This window comes from Dipodomys merriami, unplaced genomic scaffold (assembly GCF_024711535.1).
Source record: "Dipodomys merriami isolate MVZ:Mamm:240054 unplaced genomic scaffold, mDipMer1.0.p SCAF_1793, whole genome shotgun sequence".
Lineage (NCBI taxonomy): Eukaryota > Metazoa > Chordata > Mammalia > Rodentia > Heteromyidae > Dipodomys > Dipodomys merriami.
The window spans coordinates 78,126-102,954 of NW_027203152.1; the positions used below are offsets into that span (position 1 = coordinate 78,126).

Below are 24,829 nucleotides of genomic sequence, written 5' to 3' on the forward strand. Positions count from 1 at the left end.
CGGGGCCACCCACCGACCGACCCACTGGACTGCCCGCCAGCCCACCGGCCCGCCACCCCGCCACCCATGCTGGGGCCGCCCCACCGTGCCCTCGGACCCCAGGGCCAGATTTCCATGCAAGCTCCCTGGCTCCCTCCCAAGTGGATATGACAGGCAGCACCCCAGGCCTGAGCCACCCACCAATGCTGGCCGCTGCCCTGACCGGCCGGGCTACAGGTTCGGCTCTTACCCATACAGGTGAGCCCCGCGCCGGCCGTGCCCCCCCCCACTCCTCACAGGGCTCAAGGGGCTCCCCGCACCCCTGTCCCCTTCCCGGACCACACACACACACACAAAAGGGGTCTCTACTATTCATTCCCTTCAAGTGATTCTTTATTCATTTATTTTTGGGTCTCTCACCCCAAAAAACGGATCTGAAAAATAATGCTTTTTTTTGGGGGGGGGGAAGACTTCTAACAAAGAAGGCGGCCTCTTTCCCCTCCATCATCAAACAGGTTTTATTGGGGGATCCTGGCAGGGGGCAGGTGGGAGGGTGGGTAGGCGTCTGGGTGAATGATGATTTTCTAGTTAAATGCCATTGTCTTCGCCAAGAGCTCCAGCTATCTATTCTTTTTTCTTTTTTTGGGGGGGGGGTCCGGTCGTGGGGCCTGAACTCTGGGCCTGGGCACTGTCCCTCAGCTTTTTAAGCTCAAGGCTAGCGCTCTACCACTTGATCCACAGCGCCACTTCCGGCTTTTTTCTTTTTGCTTATGTGGTGCTGGGGAATCGAACCCAGGGCCTCATGCATGCAAGGCAAGCGCTCTACGACTGAGCCTCCTCCCCAGCCCATGTGCTCCAGCTATCTAGATTCCAACCCCCCCCACTTCTCCCCTTCTGCCTAATGTCTCCACCCCCACCCCCACCCCCCTATCTCCTGGCTCCATCTTTCCACCCCATCCTAATGATCTGCACCCTTACATTAAAAATCAGGAGAGAGGATTACAGCAAGGGTCACTGCGGCCATCTCGAGGGCAGACTGCTGGTCCCGTGCTGCCTCCCATCCCTGGAGGCCAGGTCGCCCAGGGGTCCAGGCTGGCTGGAGAGGCAGGATTGCCAGGTTCCACCCCCCCTAGGGGGTCGCTGAGGGAGACCTTAAAATCCTGAGCTGGGCAAGGAGGGACTGTGTCTGTAATCTGCTTTTTCATTTGGATTTGTGTGTGTGGGGGGGGGGAGATTTCTTTATTTCTTTATGTTTTTCAATCATCCTCCACACCATGTGTTCTCTCTCTGAGCTGTAAATTTCTCCTGTGTCTACACATCTATTTATACCCACACATTCCTCCCACCTCCCCCTTCCCTCCCTATTTTTTGGGGGCAAACTGCTGGAGCTCCTCAGTTGCAAATGGCTCTCTCCCTGAGTTCAAAATGCAGGGTGTGTGGGAAGGGAGTCCACACGTGAGAGAGCTTTTGTGCTGAACAAAGGGATGGTACTGACCCCGCACGTACGTGCGTGTGTGGTGTGTGTGTGTGTGTGTGTGTCTTACCAGCCCTGAAAATCGCATGGATACTTCCATTTCCCCCACCTTCCCCTTTCATCCATTTTCACAATATGGCAAAATGTCGGTTAGGCAGCATCTTAATGTGTGTGTGCATGTGTGTGTGGGGGCGGGGGAGGAGAGCTGAAGAAAGACTTAGTGAAATGATTCTTCTATGAGCCACTTGGGCAAGCCAAGGTAACTCTTGAGGGAAAAACAAGATGGGATCACGACCCAGCTAGGGGTGGCAACAGCTGGAGCTTCTGATCTTCCAGGGCCCACCTTCCTGCCTCACTCAACAGACAGCTGCAAACTCAGGGAACAGGTACACACCAGCCTGAGCTTGGGATCAAGGTCTGGAAGGAATCTAGAGCAGAATCATCAATAATGCTTTCCCGATATCTCATCCCTTTCTTTATGTGTGTTACTTATTTTCCCATCTCTGGTCTTAAAAAAGCGAATCAGCAATGCTTTGGAACCATTGAGATGGAGAGTCAACGGAAGGCGCTCGTCCCTCTGCCCTGTAGTAGATGATTATTAAAAAAAAAAAAAAAGAATTGGCCAGAAAGGGCGGATGGATGTCAGCCAGATGCCCAGTCATCTCCTCTTGTTTCAGAGTGTGTGTGAGACTCCAGTCTGTGCCCGAGGTGTCTCAGAGTGAGAGGTTCGAGTCCCACCGCCTCCACACATCCTCGAGGTGCTTGCTCACTTTGGAGGTCCCTCAGCTGGCTTCTCCACCTGCTTGCTCCAGGAAGGAGGTGGGCTGGGAGAACTCTTCATCTTTCTTCAGAATAGCTCAGAGGCAGGGGTGGGGTGGGCCATGATTGCAGGTAGAGTTCGCAGGTGAGTACCTTTGGGTCTCCCAGTGATTGGCGTGGAGTGGGTTGGGGCGATGGCAGGGTCTCAGCCCCCGTCCCTCCCCACTCACCCAGTAGGACAAAGCCAGGTTTCCAGCTGTCATGTGTGGACCCCAGGACCCACCAGCAATGGGGAGGGAGGGGTGACAGAAGGTGGGTGCAGAGGAAGAGAAGAGAAAGGGCATGAGGAGAATGTGGAGGGGCAGGACCCGAGTGGGGGTGAGGGGTTCCGACTGGCCAAGGCCTTTGGGGGAGTGGCCACAGGTGGGCCTTTGTGGGGTGGGGGGGACCCCCAAGACGAGGGGTCGGGGTGAGGGGGGAGCCTTTGTTCTCCTCTCCTCCTGGCTGCATGAATTGCCAGTTGGGTTGGCTTTTTGTCTCCTCCTGCCCCCTCCCCCCTGTCATGCATGACGAGGTTGCTGGTGGGAGCAAAAGTAGTTTTAATAGCAACAGCAATGAGGAGCACGCATGGTATGCAATTAAGACAAGAAATTAATAGGAAACCAAGACTTCCCAGGAAGGGTCAGTGGTGCTGTGAAGCGAGGAGTCCCAGCCCCCCTGGGGGCCGTGTTTCTGGGTTGCCGGGCTGGGGTCCCTGCATGGAGATGGTGGCCCATGGGCTCCGGCCTGCCTCCTCTTCTCACTCATTGGCCTTGGCTCTAGGAAGCCTGTCTTGTCTGAAAGTCTGCCTCTGCTACTGGGTGATTTTTTTCTTAGGGGTGATGCAGCAGGCAGAGGAGTAAGTGAGGATAAATGGCAGGATAGGGAAGGGAGGAGAAAAATCCCTCTCGAAAAATCACCCCCTCTGCACACCAGTTGCTTTTTTTGGCTGTTGTGGGGCTTGAGCTCTGTGCCTGGGTGCTGTCACTGCGGGCTTGAGCTCAAGGTGAGTGCTCTACCACTTGAACCACAGCACCACTACCTCCAACCTTTTCCCAGTAATTTACTGGAGACAAGAGACTCACAGACTTTCCCACCCGGGCTGGCTTTGAACCTCTATCCTCAGATCTCAGTAGCTTGGATGACAGGTGTGAGCTGCTGGTGCCTGGCTTCTTTCTCCTCCTTCTTTTATTTAGTCTGGTTGAGAAGAGCGGCTCCTACTGGAGGCGGAGGGAACTGTAGGACCTTGCATCTAGAAAGATGGCAGCAGATTCTTCCCTGTCCTCTTGGCTTTTGGCCTCATGGCCCCCATGGGTAGGGCCTGGTGCAGGGGAGGCCAGGTAGGGAACAGCACCGGGGCTGAAATCAGCAGATGGAGGAAGTGATCTTCAGCAGGGAGAAGCAGGCTGAGTGGATCTGGCTCTCAGCATGTTTTTTACATCATAAGACATCTTTCCAGATCCTTCTCATCTCTGCTGGATTTGAGGATGGGGCGGGAGAGGACAGGGAAGATGATGATGGCATTTTATGTTTCGCTGTTCAAGAATCAACTGACAATGACATCTGTGCTCCCCTCTGTGGGCTGACGTCCCTTCAGTTGTCTGAGGCAGGGTGTGAGGAAGGGGCAGGGAGAACTGGCCGTTTGACTGTGTGTGGTTGGGCGTGGTGGTTCCAAGCTAGTGTGCTTCTCTTTCCTTTTTCCGTTTTGAACTTGAACTTGGTCCCTGACCCTATTGGCTGGCACTCTATCAACGGAGACACGCCTCTGTGGCTATGTGTGGTTCACGCCTCTGTGGCTATGTGTGGTTGGGCATGGTGGTTCCAAGCTAGTGTGCTTTTCTTTCCTTTTTCCGTTTTGAACTTGGTCCCTGACCCTATTGGCTGGCAATCTATCAACGGAGACACGCCTCTGTGGCTGTGTGTGGTTGGGTTTGGTGGTTCCAAGCTAGTGTGCTTCTCTTTCCTTTTTCCATTTTGAATTTGAACTTGGTCCCTGACCCTATTGGCTGGCACTCTATCAACGGAGACATGCCTCCTTCCCCCCCCTGCAGTTCCTCTTTTGAACTACAAAGATAAAGGTTGACCCAAGGGGGTGGGGTGTGGATGGTCTTGGCCAGGCAAGGCTCTTCTGTTTTGTTTTGTTTTTCAGCCCCATCCTCCAAGCTTCCCTGACAATTCTAGAAAGCTCTTCCTCACAGTTGACTCCCATTTTCCCTTCTCTGCCATTGGGTGTGCACAGCCCCATCCTCGTGGAGTCCCTCCACCCCCCTCCCCTACCCTCTCTGTAAATAGAGATCAAAAGGGGAGTTATGGGTCTAATGAGTTGTTCACATTTTATTAGAGTGGATCTCCTCTTTCAACCACAAGGGATTCTCCAGAGACAGGAGATTAGTGGTGGGATTGATGTCCTCTTCCAGGATGCCGGGGCTGGGCCAGCAGCAGGCAGTCCAGAGAGGGGTGGGCTTCAGGGCCTGCCCAGGCCCTGGCGGTGGCACAAAACCCATTGGGTGCCTCAGCCCCTGGGGGCAGGAATGGGAGAGTGGTGGTATGAGCTGGAAGGGCGTGCTCGTGGTTGGATGTCCATGCTCCTCCCAGGTTAGTGGCCTTGTGGCCTTTCTCTGGGCCTTCTCGAAGCTACCGGCACCTGCTCAGGATTTTGGGTGTACTTGGTGCCCCGAAATTCTCTTCACGCACCCTGCTGGAGAACGGGAAGTATGTGAACTTCTCCAGGGCGCGGAGAGAGATTTCAATTCAGCACTTGTATTTAACATTGTTGAGTGACTAGTAGCACCTAATGAAATACACACGTGTGGACTAAGTGAAGGAATGAATGAGTTAATGAAGCTGGGGGCAGGGGTTGTCTGGTCTGGTGGATTAGAGGAAACCGGAAACGTCCAGCTCTGACCTGCTAGAAAGATGTCCACTGCCGGCTTCTCATTTAAGAGATGGGGGAAAGTGAGGCCCAGGGTCTCCAGGTTGATTTGCCTCAGGGCTGGCGGCTCCTCAGTACCCATGTCCAGTGGGTCTTCTTTTAATGGGTGATTTGCTTTCTTATTCTTTCTTTGGGTCCCCCCCTTTGTAATTGATCTTATCTGATATCTTGGCATCTCTTCTCTTTCACATTGTCTTCTTTTAGTTAATTAGATTTTTTTTTTTTGGTGCCAGTTGTGGGGCTTGAGCGCTGCCCCTGAGTTTTTTTTAATTTTTAATTAATTAATTAATTTTGATTTTGCTCAATGCTGGCGGCTCTGCCTCTTGAGTCACACCTCCACCTCTTGCTTTTTGGTCTCACAGACCTTCCTGGCCTAGGCTGGCTTTGAATATTGACCCTCAGATCTCAGCCTCCTGAGTGGCTGGTATTGCAGGTGTGAGCCACTGGTGCCCAACTTCTGTCTTTTCTAAGTGTGTGTGTGTGTGTGTGTGTGTGTGTGTGTGTGATTTCTCTATTCAACTATTCAATAAATACCTGCTACAGACAGATTTGCCAAACATGGGGTGACCACTGGGGCTGGACTCTGTTCTCTGCCTTCTAGCACTGTGGGAACAGAGTGCTTGGAGACCATCTCAGGGCCGGGTGAGATATCTCAGGAAGAGTGTGTGGGGAGAGAGGGATAGTCCATATTACAATTAATTTTTTTTTTTTTTTGCTGGTTGGGGCCTGAATTCTGGGCCTGGGCACTGTCCCTCAGTTCTTCAGCTCAAGGTTAGCACTCTACCACTTGAGCCACAGCGCCACTTCCAGCTTTTTTGCTTATGTGGTGCTGAGGAATTGAACCTAGGGCCTCAGGCATGCAAGGCAAGAACTCTACCACTGAGCCTCCTTCCCAGCCCACAATTGATTTTTTATTGTGATGATAAAGATGACGTGCAGAAGGGTGACAGTTACATCAGTTGGGTTGTGAGCTCGTTTTTCTGTGGACCATGTCTTCTCTTCCCTCGCTCTCTCCCCCAGTTTCTTCCTCCCGTCCCCATCCAGGAGTGGTAGAGTTCATTCTCCACGTGGTGTCCACTGAGGACCACGGCTGCCTTTGTTCACCCTCTGTCGCCTCATTTCTGTGCCTCCCCTTCCTTTGTTGTTGTTGGTTGTTTTCTGATGCAGATCCTGGGGCTTGAACTCAGGACCTGGATACTGTCTTTTGCTCAAGGCTAGTGCTTTATCATTTGAGCCACAGCCTCACTTCTGGCTTTTTGCTGGTGCCTTGGAGATAAGAGTCTCACAGAGTTTTTCTATCTAGGCTGGCTTTGACCCACGATCCTCCTGTCTCAGCCTTCTGAGCTCCTCAGGTGACAGGCCAGAGCCACATGTTCCCCACCCATATTTCAGTTTCCCCCTGAAGGATGAATTGCAGGAAAGGAGGAGAGAGTGGTTTCAGGAGGAGGAGGAAGGACACAGGGAGAAGGAGCTGGTGGAGGGCCCAGCCCTCCGTGTTCTGCACCCCCACTCAGGGAGACACATAACGAGGGGCACGTGCATGCATTCTCTGGCCAGCGGGAAGGGGGCCGGCTCCCTGATCTAGCCGCACCAGAGCTGTCCAGCTGAGGGGCTAGTGAAGGACACACGAAGCAAGCTTCCTCCCTGGCCACTGGCTTTCTTGCTGGCCAGGAGGAAGAAAGGGAAGCTGCTGGTTGACTCTCGGCCAAGACAGAGTTGGATGGGGGCCCAGGCCTGGCTGTTCACAGCGAGGGGCTGGCCTGGGCCCCTGTGTTTCTGGAGTGGTGAAGGCCGTGCCGTGCACACACTGGCCACTTTCACTGGGGGTGCAGAGCAGGCCGGGTGAGGGGTGTGGGGGGGATTGGACAGAAGGGGGGTGCCCAGGACAACCTCTGGGCGTGTCCCAATCCTGTAGCACTTCCTTCCTCAATGTGGACAGAGGAAGGGGCGGGGGCAGACCCCACGCACGGAAGCACCCAGCCCCTGGGGTTGTGGTTTGGACAGATGCCGCCCCCAAATTGATTTTTCACCTTCGAATCTCCACGCTGTGGTTTGCATTCGGAAAGACAATTCACAAACACGAAGCGAGGCTCAGCTGAAGATGTGCTCACTTGCTCTCCCCCCCCTCTCTAGCTCTCTCTTTCTCTCACTCACTCAATGGGTGGGTGCTTTCCTCCACTAGCTGGGCACCCAGCCCTTTTCACTTTAGCTGCTTTTATTCAGGTAGGGGACCTCAGATGGTGATCTTCCCATGCATACCTTTGGCATAGCTGGGATTACAGGTGCAAGCTCTCATACCTGGCCTTTAGCCTGAAGGCCAGATGTGGTACTCTGGGGCTGGAACTGTTGGGGATGAATTTTTAGGGGTCTCTGAAGGGCAGCGCCTGGAGGTAGAGGCACAAGACTATGCCTTTGAGGCCAGAGCAAGAGGGGAACTGAGGAGAGGCCAAGGTGGATCTATAGATGTCAGGCCTGGCTGGGGGTGGGAGGTGGACATGGTGGTCAGAATCCTTCACTGGACTTCCGGGTGTTGTAGGGGGGTGGGAGAGAGTTGTAGGTGAGAGCTTCCTTGGCCTTGAACTAGAGCCACAGCTCTACTTCCCACCTCTCTGCCGGCTCATTGGAGATAAAAGCACTTCCCTCCTCCCGTCTTCTGGGGCCCCATCAGGTCATGCGGATGTCAAAATAGAGGTTGGTGGAAGAGTAAAGAGGGGAAGGAGGAAGAGTGAGGAGGAAGAATAAGGAGCAGGAGAGGAAGAGGAGGAGAAAAAGAAAAAGAGAAGGAGGAATGAGGAGGAGGAAGAGCAAGGAGGAGGAGGAGGAAGCCTTAAGAGACACCTTTGCTCACCTGACTGTGGCTATAATCACTGATGGTTAGCCTGGCTGGCTTCGTCGTTTTTGCACAACCACCTTTTTTGGCTTCCTCCTTTCTGTGTTTTAAAATAAATGGGAACCCAGATGTACAGAGGTAGGAAAAAGAAAAAAAAGCCAATCAAGATCAAGATTTATGGATCTGTGTTCCTGAACAAAGCCCAGTGCATTCATTTATTTACCTATTTCTTTTCTGCTATTTTTCTTCTGGATGCCTGTTGGTGGAGGTGGGTTGGGGAGGAGTGGTAGTGAGTGTAATCTGGGTTTTCGGGTGTGTGTGGTAGGTTCTACAATATTCAGGGAAATCAAGTCATGCCTCATGGATCTGTGTTTTCAGACCTTGGCTGGTGGGCTCCACCTAGGCAGGGGCAGTGATCACAGACAGACTGAGTGACCATGGCTGGGAGTTCCTACCAGGCAGGCCAGGTGTGCCTCTGGAGTGTCAGAATGGGAGCCTTGCTTGTGTGTGTGTGTTTCTCCTTGTTAGAAACTCCAGGAATTGTTGATGAAACTCAAGGGTCATTATTTGTTTGATTTGCACCCACCTCTGCTGGAAATGACTTGAGAACAATTCCACTTTGGCCTACCTAGGGTTCTGGGCCGCAGGTGCCCTATCATAGGGAGGGGCACGTAGAATCTACTGGAGTGAGACGGAGACTAGACTTGAAGGGAGGGAAGGCCTTGCCGGTCTAGCTGTAGTCATGTAGGAGGAGGGCTGAACCAATTGCACCTGTGTTGGTCATTCGGTCTTCATCTAGCTTCATCCTTCTGTGTGGATGCTGTTTCCCCAAATTCCTCCAACTCCATTTCAAAGCTCTTCTCTCCTCTAGTTGCATCCCAAAGGGGGTGTCCGCTGCAATTCTTGATTGTTCTCCTCAGCTAGAAATAAGCTCTGAGCATGTCTGTCCTCGAACTCCTGTCCTCATCTCTGTTCCTAGCATTTTTCCTAAGTGGTTTTGGGGTCAGGTCTTATGAGGGTTTTTCACCCCTTCGTCATCCCAGGTCCTCTCTCTGTCCTTCCGTTTTCTGGAACAAACACGATCTTACTTCCTTAATCTTCCCGACCTCTTATTTATTTAGTTGGTCATGGGACTTGAACTCAGGGCCTGGGCGCTGTCCCTGAGCCTCCTTGTGCTCAAGGCTAGCACTCTACCACTTGAGCCACAGCGCCACTTCTGGTTTTCGAGTGGTTCATTGGAGATAAGAGTCTCACAGGGACTTTCTTGCTCATGCTGGCTTCGAACGATGATCCTCAGACCTCAGCCTTCTGAGTAGCTAGGATCACAGGCATGAGCCATTGACGCCCAGCTGTTTTCTTTTAAAATTTATTCTGTGCCTATTTACAAAGGTGCTTTGGTTTCAAGAAGAAAAACCCAAGAAGATTACTTCTGAAATACACACGATCCTTTCAAGAACCTTCTCCTGGAGTCTGTTTTGCCGGTGAATCCACATTTATTTACAGAAAGCAAGATGAGAGCACTTAAGGGAAAACACAAGTAGGTTTCTAGACATAGGGAACTTGAGATCATTAATGTTTTTGAAAAAATAAAAAAATAAAGGGTGGGGTGAAAGCTCTACAGGCCTTTGGTGTGAATCTGACTAGGATAGTCTCCCATTGGTACTTGTGACTGGTCTCTGCTGGTGGTGACTTCCGGCAGCTACGGTGCTGATGGGATAGATGTCCTTGGAGGCTCGTGGCTGGCCCTTGGCATTCTGTGTCAGGTTCATACGTGGAGGCCTCAGGAGACTGGCCTTGTGTGATTCTCGCTGCCCTTCAGAGGCACAGAGACAGGGGCTGCAGAACTTGGGGTGGCACTGATACCAGCCAGGTTTCCGAGTAGGTCTCCTGAGAGTTGAGCTCCTGGTGTGTGGCCTGCTGGGGGTGTAAGGCACGGTTTACATTGTAAGTGAAGGAACTCCTTATCCGCACTGGCTTTGGGACGTCCCCCAAAGTGCCCTTCTAGAGCCTTGTCTCTTCGCACATCACACAAGGCTGATTTGGTTCGAATGAATGACTAGAATTCCTGCAAAATAGCCCATTTCCAGGTTTTGATGTACTTTGTGGAGGACAAGAGGGCGGGAAATTGCCCCGCACGTGGTGATCCTGTTTCCCACAAGGCTGAGTTCTGGCCGCTGTCCTCTCCACCTTCCCCTTTCCTGCTGTACATATGTCCCCAGCGCCCCCCTGTGCATCTGGGAGACCGTCTACTCTCCTGCGCCTGTCTCTGCCTGCATTCTGTCTGTGTATTCGGACTCTATGTGGAGATTGACTGTGATTCTCCCTACTCAAGAATGGCCGGCGGGAGTGCTGTTTCAGTGATGGGTTTTTTAATCATTGTTGTTTTTAAAGGAGCTTTCCAGAAAGGATGTGAAGCCAGGTGTTGTCACTTTCTCCTATCATTCTAGCTACACCTGAGGCAGAGATTGGGAGGATGGAGTTTCTAGATCAGCTAGGGTAAAAAATTCAGGAGAATCCAGGTGCCTATTGCTCATGCCTGGAACCCCAGTTTCTCTGAAATTTGAGGATTGAGGTTCAAAACCAGCAGAGGCATAAAAATCCTCGAGACTCTTATTTCCAATGAACCACTAGAAAATCAGAAATGGAGCTGGGCTCAAGTGGTACAGCACTAGGTCTCTAGCAAAAGAGCTAAGGGACAGGTTTATGATCATTGTCTGAAAATCCATGGGATGGAATGGCTTCCTTGCTCACCCATGATCATAATAGGCTGAGGTCTCCCAAGTGTGTAGGTGGCAGTACAGAATTGTGTGGTGAGTTCAAGGCTGGTGCTGTACCACTTGAGCCACAGCACCACTTCTGGTTTTCTAGTGGTTCATTGGAGATCAGAGTTGCACAGACTTTCCTTCCCAGGCTGGCTTTGAGCCATGATCCTCAGATCTCAGCCTCCTGAGTCACTGGGATGACAGGTGTGAGCCACTAGTACCTGATGTATTATACCTGGTGTATATAATACACCTGCTGTATTATGAATGTATTTTGTTTTGAGATTTCTCCGATGCAGCCAGCAGCTTTGGCGGCATCTTGGATACATTTCATGTCTTGTCTCTCCCGATGTCTCTTAGAAGCATGTGGGTTCTTTGGCCAGTGGATGAGCTCAATACTTCTTGAGAACCTGTGGGACCCCTGGGTGTCTGTTTATTTAGAGGATGTGGCCCCTCCGTCCGCAGCCTCCCCTGCCAGCCGGGTTGGGGGGTCAGTGGCTGGCATCCAAAGAGAGCAGGATCTACGGGGTCATGCGTGTGGGGCAGTGCTATTTGGGTGTGGTGGGGGACTGGGACTGCCCTGCAAATGCAGAGCACAATCAGCCTGGGCGCCGTGTAGCAACCCCTCCCCCCCAGCCTGCCCCCCATCCAGACTGAACAAGACTCTGTTCTTTTGCTGGGAACATTTTTGAATTTCAACCTAGAGGAAGGGGCAGATGGGTCCCTGATAGTATGTCATCATCCCCTCCCCTCCGCTCCCCTCCCCTTCCTTTTCCTCTCCCCTCTTCCCCTTCCCTTCCTTTCCCTCCTTTTCCCTCCCCTTCTGTTCCCCTTCCCTCTCCCCTTCCCCCTCTCCCTCTCTCCTCTCTTCCCTCCCCTTCTTCTTTTCCTTCCTTGGAGACAGTGTGCCTGTATTTGCCCCAGAATATCATTCTTTATTCCTTTGCATTCAACACAGTTTGACATTTTGCATGATTGTCTGGGTACTAGTATTAGATGTCATCTTATCCTTCTCTAATAATAATTTTAACAACCAAAAGTCAATTGGTGTGTGTGTGTGTGTGTGTGTGTGTGTGTGTGTGTGTGTGTGTGTGTGTGTGTGAGTGTGAGTGTGTGTGTGTGTGTGTGTGATAGTACTGGGGCTTGAACTCAGGACCTCCTTTGCTCATGCTCAGATTTTTCTCTCCTGGCTGACACTCTACTACTTGAGCTATGCTTCCTGTCTCTAAAAAGTCAGTTTATTAAAGTGATACTTTAATAAATTAGTAATTAATTAAGTGGAGTAAAGGTACTCTACCATTTGAGCCATGTATCAAGTTCATTGTCGCATTTTTAAATTTATTGTGCTTGTCCTGGGCTTTGAACTCAGGGTCTGGGCGCTTTCCCTGCGCTATTTTTGCTGAAGGCTGGTGCTCTACCACTTGAGCCACAATTCTACTTCTGGCCTTTGGTGGTTCACTGGAGATCAGAGTCTCATGGACTTTCCTGCCCAGGCTGGTTTCAAACCTCGATCCTCAGCTCTCAGCCTCCTGAGTAGCTGGAATGACAGGTGTGAGCTGCCAGGTGCCTCCATTTTAATGGGGGGGGGTAATCTATTCTGAGATCTTGGCAGAACATGTAAGTCAGGGAGTCGCAGATGCTCATCTGGAACGTTCTCCATGTCCTCAGACTTCCTCCAAGGAAGTTTGTCTGCTGGTTCTCCATGGAGGTGACCTTTGGGCTGGCTCTTGGTTGGAGCTCTCTCCCTAGTGTCTGACTGGTTCAGCCACCCTCCCGTGAGGCTCCCCACTCCTGAGTATCGCCTCTGTGGCTACACGTGTTACTCTGGTATCTTTGCAATCGCTGGCCTAGTGCTCTTCAGGGAGGTCAGCCATGAGTCATATGCAGACGAGGCCCCAGGACCCCTCTGACTAGTGTCAGCGTGTCCATCGGGAGCTGAAGTAGAGTCGGCTTTCTCGTGCCTAAATAAATGCCGTACTTCCTGGGGGTAAAACTCATGTTATCTTGTGTCAAGTCCTGAACAGAGGATTTGGCCTGGGCTGAAGTGTGTGTGTGTGTGTGTGTGTGTGTGTGTGTGTGTGTGTGTGTGTGTGTGTGTGTCTGTGTCTGTGTCTGTGTGTGTGTCTGTGTGTCTGTGTGTGTGTCTCGGTGTGTGTGTGTCTGTGTGTGTGCTGGTCCTGGGGCTTGAACTCAGAGCCTAGGTGCTTTTCTGAGCTTTTTTACTAAAGACTAGTGCTCTACCACTTGAACCACTGCTCCACTTCTGACTTTTTGCTGGTTCATTGGAACTAAAGACTCCCATCAGACTTTCCTGCCCAGGCTGGCTTTGAACCACGGTCCTCAGATCTCAATCTTCTGAATGGCTAGAATTGATAGGTATGAGCCACTGGAGCCTGCCTCAGAACCCCACCTTTTATTTCAGTGTTCTCTCTGCTTCTCTGCCAAGGTGTACATTCTCCACAGGCATGGTCTAATGCTGTGTCCTTGTTCATAGGGATTTTGTTTAACATCACTTATGTGTTTATGTGTTGCAAGCTAGCTGGTATTCAAAGGACATTTAATGCCCACCTTTGCCTGCTTAGTGTTGGGAGAGCAGCAGGAGAAGGGGATGGAGCAGAGGTCCCAGCTGGGACTTTGGATGAGACCAAAATGTGGGTTGTGTTGGACTTTATCCCATGAGAAGATAGAAGCTGGGGTGGGGTCCTCAAATTGGGTAAAAATCTCTGACTGGGGGAAGACTCTCTTGATTTTTCAATTTGTTTTCCAATTTTTATTTTTATGTAGGTCATGGGGCTTGAACTCAGGGCCTGGGTGCTGCCCTTGAGCTCTGATTTGCTCAAGAGTAATGCTCTACCATTTGAGCCACAGCTCTACTTCTAGCTTTTTGTGGTTCATTGGGGATAAGAGTCTCACGGACTTCCCTGCCTGGGCTGGTTTCGAGCCACAATCCTCAGATCTCAGCCTCCTGAGTAGGTAGGAAGACAGGCGTGAGCTACCAGTGTGGAAAAGGAGAGGATGGGAGAGACCGTTGGGAAGACAAGCTAGAGCAGGGCCATGGGGATGGTGCCATCTGCCCAGGCCATGGGCAGCTTTGCCCTGGCTGCGGTGGGGGAAATGTCTGCCTGTGTCTGCTCTCTCAGGTCCCCAGTCCTCAGGGAGGTGAAGGCCTGCTTGTCTAGTGGAGCCTGGCTCACAGGTTTTCTGCTGGCTGGGCCAAGCTGTCAGCTCCCTCCTATTGGGAGATAAAGAGGAGAGGAAAGTCGTGCGGCCCACATTGGCATCACCCCGGGGCGAGGTTCGCATAGGGCACCACAGCCTCTCCTTGCTCAGGGAATGGCAAAGAGCCGTCTGCAGCCACTGCCGCCGCCTCCAGTGTAGAGAGCAGAGGACATGCAGGGACCCCCAGCTCTGCAAGGAGTGTGAAGGTGTGGGTGATCGGAAGGTTCTAGTTTCCAGATCTTTCCTTCCCGCCTGCCTGTCTTCCATTGCCAGAGACAGTGCCAGCCCTCCCCTCTCCCCTTTGTGGCTTTTTCTTACATGTCAAAAGAAGAGGGTGTCTCTCATTTACCTAGAATTTCACTACCTAGCTAGTCCCAAGGTGTTAATGCTCCTAAGGTCATAGAAAATGATAATAAGAAATACTGGTGTTAGAGGAAGCATGGTGTATGTGTGTGTATGTGTGTGTGTGTGTGTGCGTGCACGCATGCGTGTGTACACACATATGCACCAGTCTTGGGGCTTGAACTCAGGGCCTTGGCACTGTCCCTGAGCTTTTGTGGTGGTACTCTACCCCTTTGGGTCACAGGCCCCTTGACTGGACCCAAAAAACAAACAAACAAAAACCAAAGATTATCTGTGTATATTCTGGTTGTAAACAAGTGTCACATAATCCAATATTGGGCAAAATTAGATTTCTTTTTTTGGGGGGAGGGTTCCAATTGTGAGGCCTGAACTCTGGGCCTGGGTGCTGTCCCTCAGCTCTTCAGCTCAAGGCTAGCACTCTACCACTTGAGCCACAGTGCCACTTCTGGCTTTTTTTCTTTTTTGCTTATGTGGTGCTGAGGAATCGAACCCAGGGCCTCAGGCATGCAAGGCAAGCACTCTACCACCGAGCCACCTTCCCAGCCCCGTCCTTTGGAATTTTTTTAAATGGTTAAACATTTTTCATAGCTCGAATTCTATCTGTTGGAGATACCTCTTTGGAAAAATGTGGCTTCTTGGCAAAGATAAGTGCAGTAAACTCTAACTTTGTTCTTTCTATACTCCTGTCCTCTACCCTTTGGTCAAGCACCAGCTGCCGTTTGCCAGTCTAATCAATGCCATCATGGCCTTTTACCCAGAAAATATTTCAGCAGTAGTTGTACAGGCTCGGAAGCATTCTTATGAATATGTATGAATAAGTGTGAATAAGATATGCATAATGTAAATAAGTAGGTCACACATGAGGACCCCCTGCTTTGACTCCAGTTCTTTCATTTCTGTGTGGTCTTTTGCCTCTTGCTACCTCTTCTATCGTGGCTGGTAGGGCTATGATGACTGAACTTCTCTGCCAGGTGTTTCACAGTGACAGTCCTTTTCTGAGCTGTGGTACACATCCAGTCAGCTCTGTAAACTACTAAATCCTAGTGTCAACTTTGTCTGCATCATTAGTACTCTAAGAAAAAAGCAAATTGCTTTTGTAAAGTGAATATATATTCTTCATTGCTTAATTTTTATCTAGGTAAATGTAAGGACTTAAAATTCTTTGACGGGCTGGGAAGGTGGCTCAGTGGCAGAGCACTTGCCTTGCAAGCATGAGGCCCTGGGTTCGATTCCTCAGCACCACATAAGCAAAAAGAAAAAAGCCCGAAGTGGTGCTGTGGCTCAAGTGGTAGAGTGCTAGCCTTGAGCTGAAGAGCTAAGGGACAGCGCCCAGGCCTAGAGTTCAGGCCCCACTACTGAACCCAAAATAAATAAATAAATAAACAAACAAATAAATAATATTCTTTGAAAGCTTATCACTGAAAAGTAGCAACTGCTTTTATTTTGGTGAACAGTTTTCCACGTTGCTTGATATGTTCAAATAGAGATCTATGTGTGTACTTTTATTAAGTCAGTGAGCTGTAAACCCTCTGTACATCACCTTTATAATAACAATACAATTTTTTAAAGTTAATGATGCTTCCTATTTTCATACATAATTTTTTTCTTTTTGGCTCAATAGAGATAGATTTATCACATTAATGTTAAATGCCTGCATAGCAATTCACTCTTTCATATATTCTAATTTACTAAATATGACTCCTATGGTGGTTTTAGGTAATTGTCAGTTTTGGGTTTTTATAAGCAATGTTGTATAAACATTCTGAGTACTTGAAATAACTCTGTGTAATTACTCCTTAGATTAATTACTAGAAGTAAAATTTCCAAAAATGCTTTCAAAATAGTATAGACAAGTAAAGCTTGCAGTAAAGGTAGACTGAGGGGCTAGTGAATCTGGGTGATGTTGAATTTGGGGAAGGGAGGATTAAAAAATTTACTTTTCTGCAGGGAGCCTGTGGCTCACGCCTGTAATCCTAGCTATTCAAGAGGCTAAGATCAAAGCCAGCCTGAGCAGGAAAGTCCATGAGACTCTTATCTCCAATTCACTACCACAAAACCAGAATTGGCCCTGTGGCTCAAGTGGTAGAGCACTCACCTTGAGGTGAAGAGCTGAGGGACAGCACCCCGGCTAGAGTTCAAGGCCCAGAGTTCAAACCCCACTACCGACCACCCCCCCCTAAAAAAATAATTTTTTCCCTCACCTCCTCCTCACTGATTAAATTTTACTAACTTGATATCAAATAAATTTGTAAATCCTGAATGTTAACTGACAACTTGATGAAGGGCCTGAAAGAAATAGATAACAAGGTGGTAGCCTGGCATTTGAAATATACATGAATCCACAGTGATTAATCCGTTATCAGATAATCAGTGAATCTTCTAGAAAGTGAGAGAAGCAGACCATATTTGTACTTCCTATCCCAGCTCACTTACTTGCTAACTGTGTTCTCAATACTTGGTACTCATGGTTTAGAATTGTTTCCTGTTAAGTCTAGAAACTCAGGATAGCTACTTTGTGTAAAAGTGTGAAAAATACTTCTAAATTCCCATTCTTTCATTTGCTAGCTTATCTGTTTCCAGTCTTATCTGAAAATGACAAGGGGAAATAAACCTATTTATAAGCCAAGTGCAGTAGTACATGCCTATAAACCCACATGCTGTTATCCCAGCTACTGAGACTGTTGCAAAGTTTATGATATAGTCTCTTGTACCTGCTGTTTTGTCAGATGGCAAATGTATGTAAGCCATAGAACCAGTAATTAAATGATATATTAATTGCACTGTTCTGTAAAGTTACTTTTAGTAGCAAAATTTCTTAGATTTGAGTTAAAAAATCATATATTTTCAGTATCCCAATACTGAGTATATATGAAAGGTGGATTTTGTGTGTGTGTTTTTGTTTTTGTTTTTATCTGGCATAAGAGCTTGAACTCAGGGCCTAAGTGCTGTTCCTAAGCTTTCATGCTGAAGGCTAGTGCTCTATTACTTTGAGGCACAGCTCCACTTCCTGTTTTCTTGTGGTTAATGGGAGATAAGAGTCCCACAGACTTTCCTGCCGAGGCTGGCTTTGAACCATGGTCCTCAGATCTCAGCCTCTTGAGCAGCTAGGATTACAGGCACCTGGCCGAAGGTATTTTATGCTAAGAAAGCTGTTTTTGTTTTTGCTTTGGGTCTGGTTGTGGGGCCTGAACTCTGGGCCTGGGCACTGTCCCTCAGCTCTTCAGCTCAAGGCAAGTGCTCTACCACTCCAGCCACTGCGCCACTTCTGACCTTTTTTTTTCTGCTTATGTGGTGCTGAGGAAGCGAACACAGGGCCTCATGTATGCAAGGCAAGCGCTCTACCACTGAGCCACCTTCCCAGCCCAAGAAAACTGTTGAATAACAGTAGGTCCATTTGTTTTTACAAACAAAAGAAATTTCTGCTTTTATCATTTCTTATTTGTGATTATTAGACAGGTAAACTATCTGTGCCATATCTTTACTTTTTGTTGTTGTTGGTTGTGGGGCTTCAACTCTGGGCCTGGGCTCTGTTCCTGAGCTCTTTAGCTCAAGGATAGCCCTCTACCACTTGAGCCACAGCACCACTTCTCATTTTCTGGTGGTTTATTGGAGATAAGAGTCTCACTGAGTTTCCTGCCCCGGCTTGCTTTGAACGGTGACACTCATGTTTCAGCCTCCTGAGTAGCTAGGATTATAGGCATGAGCCATGAGCCAGGGTGTCTTGTATATCTTTACTTCTTAAAGTTATGGAATGAGTCTTTAAAAAATATATTTTTAATAGAAAGAGAAGTAACTTATTACTGTTTGTGTAATGCCTGTTTCCCTTCCTTTTAGTGTTCTAATATCGTTCTATAATGCTGAAGATGAGTCAAACATTCTCTTACCCAAGCTGCCCACATTACCAAAAAAGTAAGTATCAGAGTTGTATTTCTTTGGACTTAATCTTGCAGGTTAATCTGCTTTAAATATTGGTACATACTTCTCTCATGAGTATCATTTTACCTTTGTCTCTCCTTTCTCTCATTATAGCAGCACCTCAAAAATATTTAGGTAAAATATACTTTTTTGTTGTTTTCAAATAAAATAATGTTTTTTTTTAGTTGAAAGAACATGGTTGAAAGATGACTCAATTTATTTTTATATTGTAGTGAGGAGAATTCTGATGAAATTATTAAACGCTTGGGAGATGTCAGGTAAATCTAATTTAAATAAGTCACTTTTCATATTGGAGGAACATTTCCAAATTTTCAGGAGCAAATCTTTTGTTATGTTATCTCATTGTAGACACGCTGTGTCTTCAAATAATAGATGTCACCGTCTTGCTGTTTTTACTGTGTGCTCGTTCTTTGTTTCGTGTGTTAGCAGTAATGCAGTATACTTGTTTTTAATAAGTAAAAGGGGATAGTACTAGAATTTTTAAAATTTCAATTTTAATTATCCAAGTTCTTCATTGTGTCATATCCATAATAAAACTGTTTTGTTATTGGCTGTATGTGAATACAATTATTAGTATGTTATGTTACTATAAATGCTTAATGTTAGCTATAAGAAATATATATTGTTCTTTGGAAACAAAAGAAATGGCCTGCTGTGATTGAATATTGAGAGTTGCTGTGTTTGCTTAGTGTATCAGTTTTCCCCACAGAGGAATTTTAGCACTCAGATTAGATTAAAGCAGTAACAATTGATATTTTGGCTAAAAAAACCACAGTCATCTAAAAGAGAGAAGAGGAACCAGCAGGAGGGAGAAAGGAAAAAGAGATGGTGAGGGAAGGTGAATATATATGTATGACAATACCAGCATGAAGCCCTACAGAAACTTAGGAAGGAATAGATAGGGAGGAAGGATAGTTAAGAAAGAGTAATATAGATTAGGAGTAAATTTGATCAAAGTGTATTATATTCATGTTGTAAATATCACAGTGTAACACTTTTGTACTATAAGTTCATGCTAATTATTTTTTAAAGATAGTGTAGAAATAAAATCCACAAATATAAAAAACACCCACAATCATCTGTGTTGTTCACTGGTTCTCTGCTTGTTACATTTTTTTATTAGATTAAATATTCTTGTCCTTGGAGGAAGCTCTGGATTTATTGAGCTTTATGCTTATGGGATGTTCAAAATTGCTCGAGTCACAGGAGTGAGTTTTTCTTTTAGGTTTCCTGTATTATTTCTCTTAAAATATAGTGGCTAGTTTACTTATGGAATAAGAATAACATAGTAAGTTTTATTTTTATTTTTTCAGTTTCAATTTGTTTTTAAATAATTAGAGGATTTTTTAAGCTAAAATAATGATATTACTATAGAGATGAGAAACTTTTGGTGGAATTACTCATGCTTTTTCCTTTAATGAAAAGATTGATCTGATCCACTTGACTGTGATTTAACTGGAGCCTAATGAAAGCTATCGGAAGCCACTCTTTGTTGAGTACTGAGTCTCCTACTACTGCTAAATCAGTCTTCTCCAGAGCCTTTTTCATCTCGCTCTCACAATTCCCCAAGGTGTAGAAAATATCATAGCCTTCAGGGAATTTGTTCATCAACCTTTGATGTGCAACTGTTGATGGGATTGGGATCAGAAGTTTTAATGTTTATAGGTCTTTGTGACTAGGAGGAGCCCTTTACCTGCTTTACCTACCTTTACCTGCTACATGAGTATAGCTGAAACCAGAAGTGTGTGTCACAGCTTTCTAAAGTTGTGTATAAATTGTTGCTTCCAGTATTACAAAGTGCACCCTAGCAGTGATACCACATGTATGAGGGTGTGTGATTATTTTGCAGATTGCTGGCACTTGTCTTGCATTGTGTCTATCAAGTGATTTGAAATCATTATCAGTGGTCGCAGAGGTTTCCACTGGTGATGCTTCAAAGGTTTCATACTTTCAGCTATGTAATTGTAGAGATTAAGAATATGTTTTAGTTTTTCAGTTGTTTTTTAGGGTGGTTGGTGCTGAGAGTTGACAGGACGTACGAGCATGCTGTCCACCACTGAGCTGGGTCCCCACCTCTGTGGGTTTGTATCTATATCTCACTGTATTCTAATGGGCAGCAAAATAAAACATCTCCGTGGAGTTTCTAAATTGTACATATTGAATGCTGTTGTAGTACTATTATTTTCCACATAAAAACAATGTTTTGATGATCTACAAATTGGTTCCTATAACAGAATTACTTGGTTTTGAGCATTTTCTTGGGACTCAGTTATTAGTAATAATAAGGGCTGATATTCATCATTTATTATATGCCAAACCCTTAGTGCCTTAAACACAACAACATATGGATAGGCACTGTTATTATACCTGAAGAAAGTACTGGACACATACAAAAGCTCATAATTGGAAAGTGATACTAGGCAGTCTGCATTCAGGTTCTGTGCCTTTTTTCTCCTTCTAATGAGAGGAAGGCTTGCTTTGTAATCCAGACTGGCCTAGAACTTCAGGTTCTCCTGCTTTAGCCTCCCAAGTGTTGGGATTACAGGTGTGCACCATTAGGCTCTAAACATGCTTTTTGTGTAAAACATTTAAGTATTGGTGAGGGCTCTTTTATTGTGTGTAGCATACATAATAAGATTAGGAAACTGTTTGGGCTCCTGTTATTTAGATTGTACCTTTGCTTTGCCAAGAAAACTTCCCCAGTGTTTCCTCTGAAAATCCTATATGTTTATCCTAAGTATGTGTGAATTTTCAAACAAAGTAGAACAAAAGGATAGAAGATGTGAGGACTGCTTAGTGTCTTCAATAGCATGCTGTTCAGTGTTCCAGAGCACCCTAGACATAGAATTCACAACAATGGTAGTACACATTTGTGTCTTAAGGCTGAGCAACTGTGATCACCAGGCTGTATTTGTGCTATAATAGAGCAGCTCTTTTTTTTCTGTGAAATTTGTAAAAGTTTTTTTTTTTGTTTTTTTTTTTTTTTTTTTTTTTTGTCCTGGGGCTTGAACTCAGGGCTTGGGCACTGTCCCTGAGCTTCTTTTGCTCAAGGCTGACATTCTACTACTTGAGCTACAGTGCCATTTTTGGCTTTTTCTGTTTATGTGGTACTGAGGAATCAAATCTAGGGCTTCATGCATGCTAAGCAAGCACTCTACAACTAAGCAACATTCCCAGCTAGTAATAGATTTTTTTTTAATGACAACTTCTGTGCGATACAACTGGTAAGGGATATTTTCTTTGTTTTTACCAGTAGTATTTTAATGCCTTTTGATGCCTTCCCTTGGTTCTGATGCCTCCAACTTGGTTATGTTTCAAAGGGGACAGAATTATGATTTGGTCTTCCTGATACTTAGTTACATCTTTGCTCCTCTTTAAGTTAGAGGATGCACACGTGTGCGCATGCACATGTGTGTGTATGTGTGTGTGTGTGTGTGTGTGTTTTACAGGAACAATTTATCTTTAAAAAAGTAAATACATCTGATTATGACTCAATTTATTCTTGTTTTTCAGCTTGAAACCAATCTGCTCTACTCCTTCTTACATGAAGTAACTCAGATGGCCAGGAAGTTTATTCACATTTCAGCTCTGTTGCAGGTATTTATTCATCACTTGCTTTCTAGTAGTATCTACTGTAACATTTGTAATTTTATTTTTTAAAACTGACGTCAGTTGGATGTCTATTCTGCTAATCTTACAATATTTATTAAAGCCAGAAAAAGTAATTTAATTAATCTACTCATCCAATCCTATCACCTCCAAATGAAAGGGAAAAAATAGTCAATCTTTTAAATGTTCCTGTTAATGTTACTTATACTTTATTGCAAATAAAATAGTCTTTTTATGATTTTAGGTTTTGATCATAACAAAGATACCCCAAATTAGTAGATAATTTTGTAGGTTAGCAGTTTGGACTAAACTCAGCCAGAAAGTTGTGGTGATCTGTACCTGGTATGGCTCATATCACCCAGCTTGATCATGCAAGCTGATATGTGTCCCTGGCTGAAGTGGCTTTGCCTCTGCCCTGCATCCCTCATCTTCTAGCCAGCTAGTCCTGTGCTGTTTCTAGGGTAGTGGCAGCAAAGGTTTCAAGAGTACACATTGAGGGATGGGAATGTGTCTCAGTGGTAGAATGCTTGCCTCACATGCATGAAACCCTGGGTTCGATTCCTCAGTACCATGTACACAAAAAAGGCTAGAACTGGAGCAGTGGCTTAAGTGGCAGAGTGATAGTCTTGAACAAAAGAAGCTCAGGGACAGTTGCCCAGGCCAAGTTCAAGCTCAGGACTAGCAAAAAATTAAATAAATAAGAGTGTAAGTTGAACTGTGGTTGGTGGGACACTTCTATAATCCAGCAATTGGGAGGCTCAGGCAAGAGTATTATAATATCAACTTGAGTTATATAGCAAGCTTGGGCTATATAACAAGATCCTGTCTCCCTCTCCGTCCCCTCAAAAAAAAGTGCAAGTCAAGATGTATAAACAACTTGAAAGCCCTGGCCTCAGCAGTGTTTTTTCTGCTATGTTCAGTTAGAGCAAGTTATAGGGCAGCCAGGTGCAAGGTGAGGAGAATAAGTCAGGATAGAAGAACTGTAAAGAATTCAGGCCATTTTTTTCATTATTGTTCTACCACAGCCATTAATTTACTTGATGGCAAATGTAACTAGGTGTCGAAATCTTTTAAGGGTCCTCTGACAGTTTAATAGTTGAACAAATTAACATTTTGACAGTGTAATAAAACACAGCTTAAATAATAAAATGTAAAAGATGTTTGTTTTACTAGGTATAGAAATGTTCTTTTGAAATGAAGGAAGGGGTAACACTGTGCAAAAAAGAAATGTACTCATTACCTTTCTTATGTAACTGTAACCCCTCTGTATATTACCTTTACAATAAAATTTAAGTATAAAAAAAGTTCCTTTCTAAAGTTCTAAGAATCATTGATTCTTTGGTAAAAATAGTTGTTACCAAACAGTTAGACCCTGGTGGCTTACACCTGTAATCCTAGCTACTTAAGAGGCTCAGATCTTAGGATCATGGTTCAAGGCCAGCCCAGGCAGTAAAGTCTATGAGACTTTTAGCTCCATTTAACCACCAGAAAATAGGAGGTAGCACTGTGGTTCAAGGTGGTAAGGAGCTAGCCTTGAGCAAAAGAGCTCAGGGACAGTCCCCAGACCACAAGTTCAAGCCCCACAATTGGAAAAAAAAAAAAAAGAAGTTACCAAAGGTTAGCTATGGTCTTCTCTTTTCCTTTGGCTTAACTAAGTTAATTAGGGTGGTTGAAAGTAAGTTCTGGATTTTTTGTGACCTTAAATAGCACATATTAGGTAGAATGTGGGTTTAAAATATTTTTTTCTTTTTGCTAATAGTATATAAATTTGTCACTGACATGTATGTGTGAAGTATGGGAAGAAATACTGATGCAGATGGATTCTCGTCTCACTAAGTTTGTGCAGGTAATGTAACTGATATTTCCTGTGGAAAGAGTTTAAAAGTCTATTTGCTTTATATGCTATATGAGAAAGGTCAGTTTAATTTATGAAATATTAAGACCATAATTTCTTCAGACAGCTTGGCCTAATGACTATTTTCACAGAAAATATTTGCAAAAAGGAGTCTATATTAGGTTTTGTTACTATAACAAAGTACCTGAACTTGGGTAATGTATACAGAAAAGAGGTTTATGTATCTTCCAGTTTTGTAGACTAGAAGTCCCAGATTGTGTGGCTCTGTTATTTTCTTCCTCTGGGAGATGGCATCTTGGCAGAGGGATCACTTTGTGACGCAGGAACCAGAAAGTGGAGAAGGGTGGTCTTGCTCTTTTAGAATAACTCACTCTGCAGGATCTAACCAGGTTCCTATGAGAACTACATTTTCTTCACATAGCAGCACCCTCAGTGACCTAACCACCTCCCAGTATGCCTTACCTCTTAAAGATTCCACTACCTCAGCAGCATCATAATACATGAACCGTTGGGGGACAAACCATATCAGATCCATAGCTGACTCTTCCACCATTGGAACAACTTAATGCAGTGGGTGTGCTTTGGGAATGAGGAAGCTATTGAAACAGCTGACTGGTTGTCTCCAGTCACTGAACCTCAGATATTTCCTGTATATAAGGGCTTGAGAGAAGACAGAGGAAAGAACAGTGAGTAGATGTACTTTATAAGCTGCAAAACATGTACCACATATTTCTTTTTATTTTATCTAGGAAAAGAACATAACCACATCAGTACAGGATGAATTTATGCACTTGCTGTTGTGGGGGAAGGCAAGGTAATAAACTCTTCCTTTTCCTCCCTTCTCCCCCGATTGGTTGTAGGGCTTGAACTCAGGGCCTATGTGCTGTCCTTAAGATCTTTTCGCTCTACCACTTTGAGCCACATCCCTGCTTCCAGTTTTTTGAGTGGTTAACTGGAAATAAGACTCTCACAGAGACTTCTCTGTTTGGGCTGTCTTTTTTTTTCTGTACTGGAGCCTGAACTCTGGGCCTAGGCTCTGTCCCTGAGCTCTTCAGCTCAAGGCTAGCACTCT

The 24,829-nt window shown here is 46.1% G+C and overlaps 1 long non-coding RNA gene across 1 annotated transcript; it reads left to right on the forward strand.

The window, feature by feature from the left end:
- The first annotated feature begins 2,206 nt into the window (after positions 1–2,206).
- Positions 2,207–24,571, forward strand: LOC138829929 (uncharacterized). The gene is made up of 7 exons (XR_011372791.1): positions 2,207–2,272; positions 18,192–18,266; positions 18,387–18,407; positions 18,506–18,550; positions 21,807–21,890; positions 23,662–23,748; positions 24,507–24,571. It is a non-coding gene; the product is annotated as an uncharacterized lncRNA (long non-coding RNA).
- The last annotated feature ends 258 nt before the right edge of the window (positions 24,572–24,829 follow it).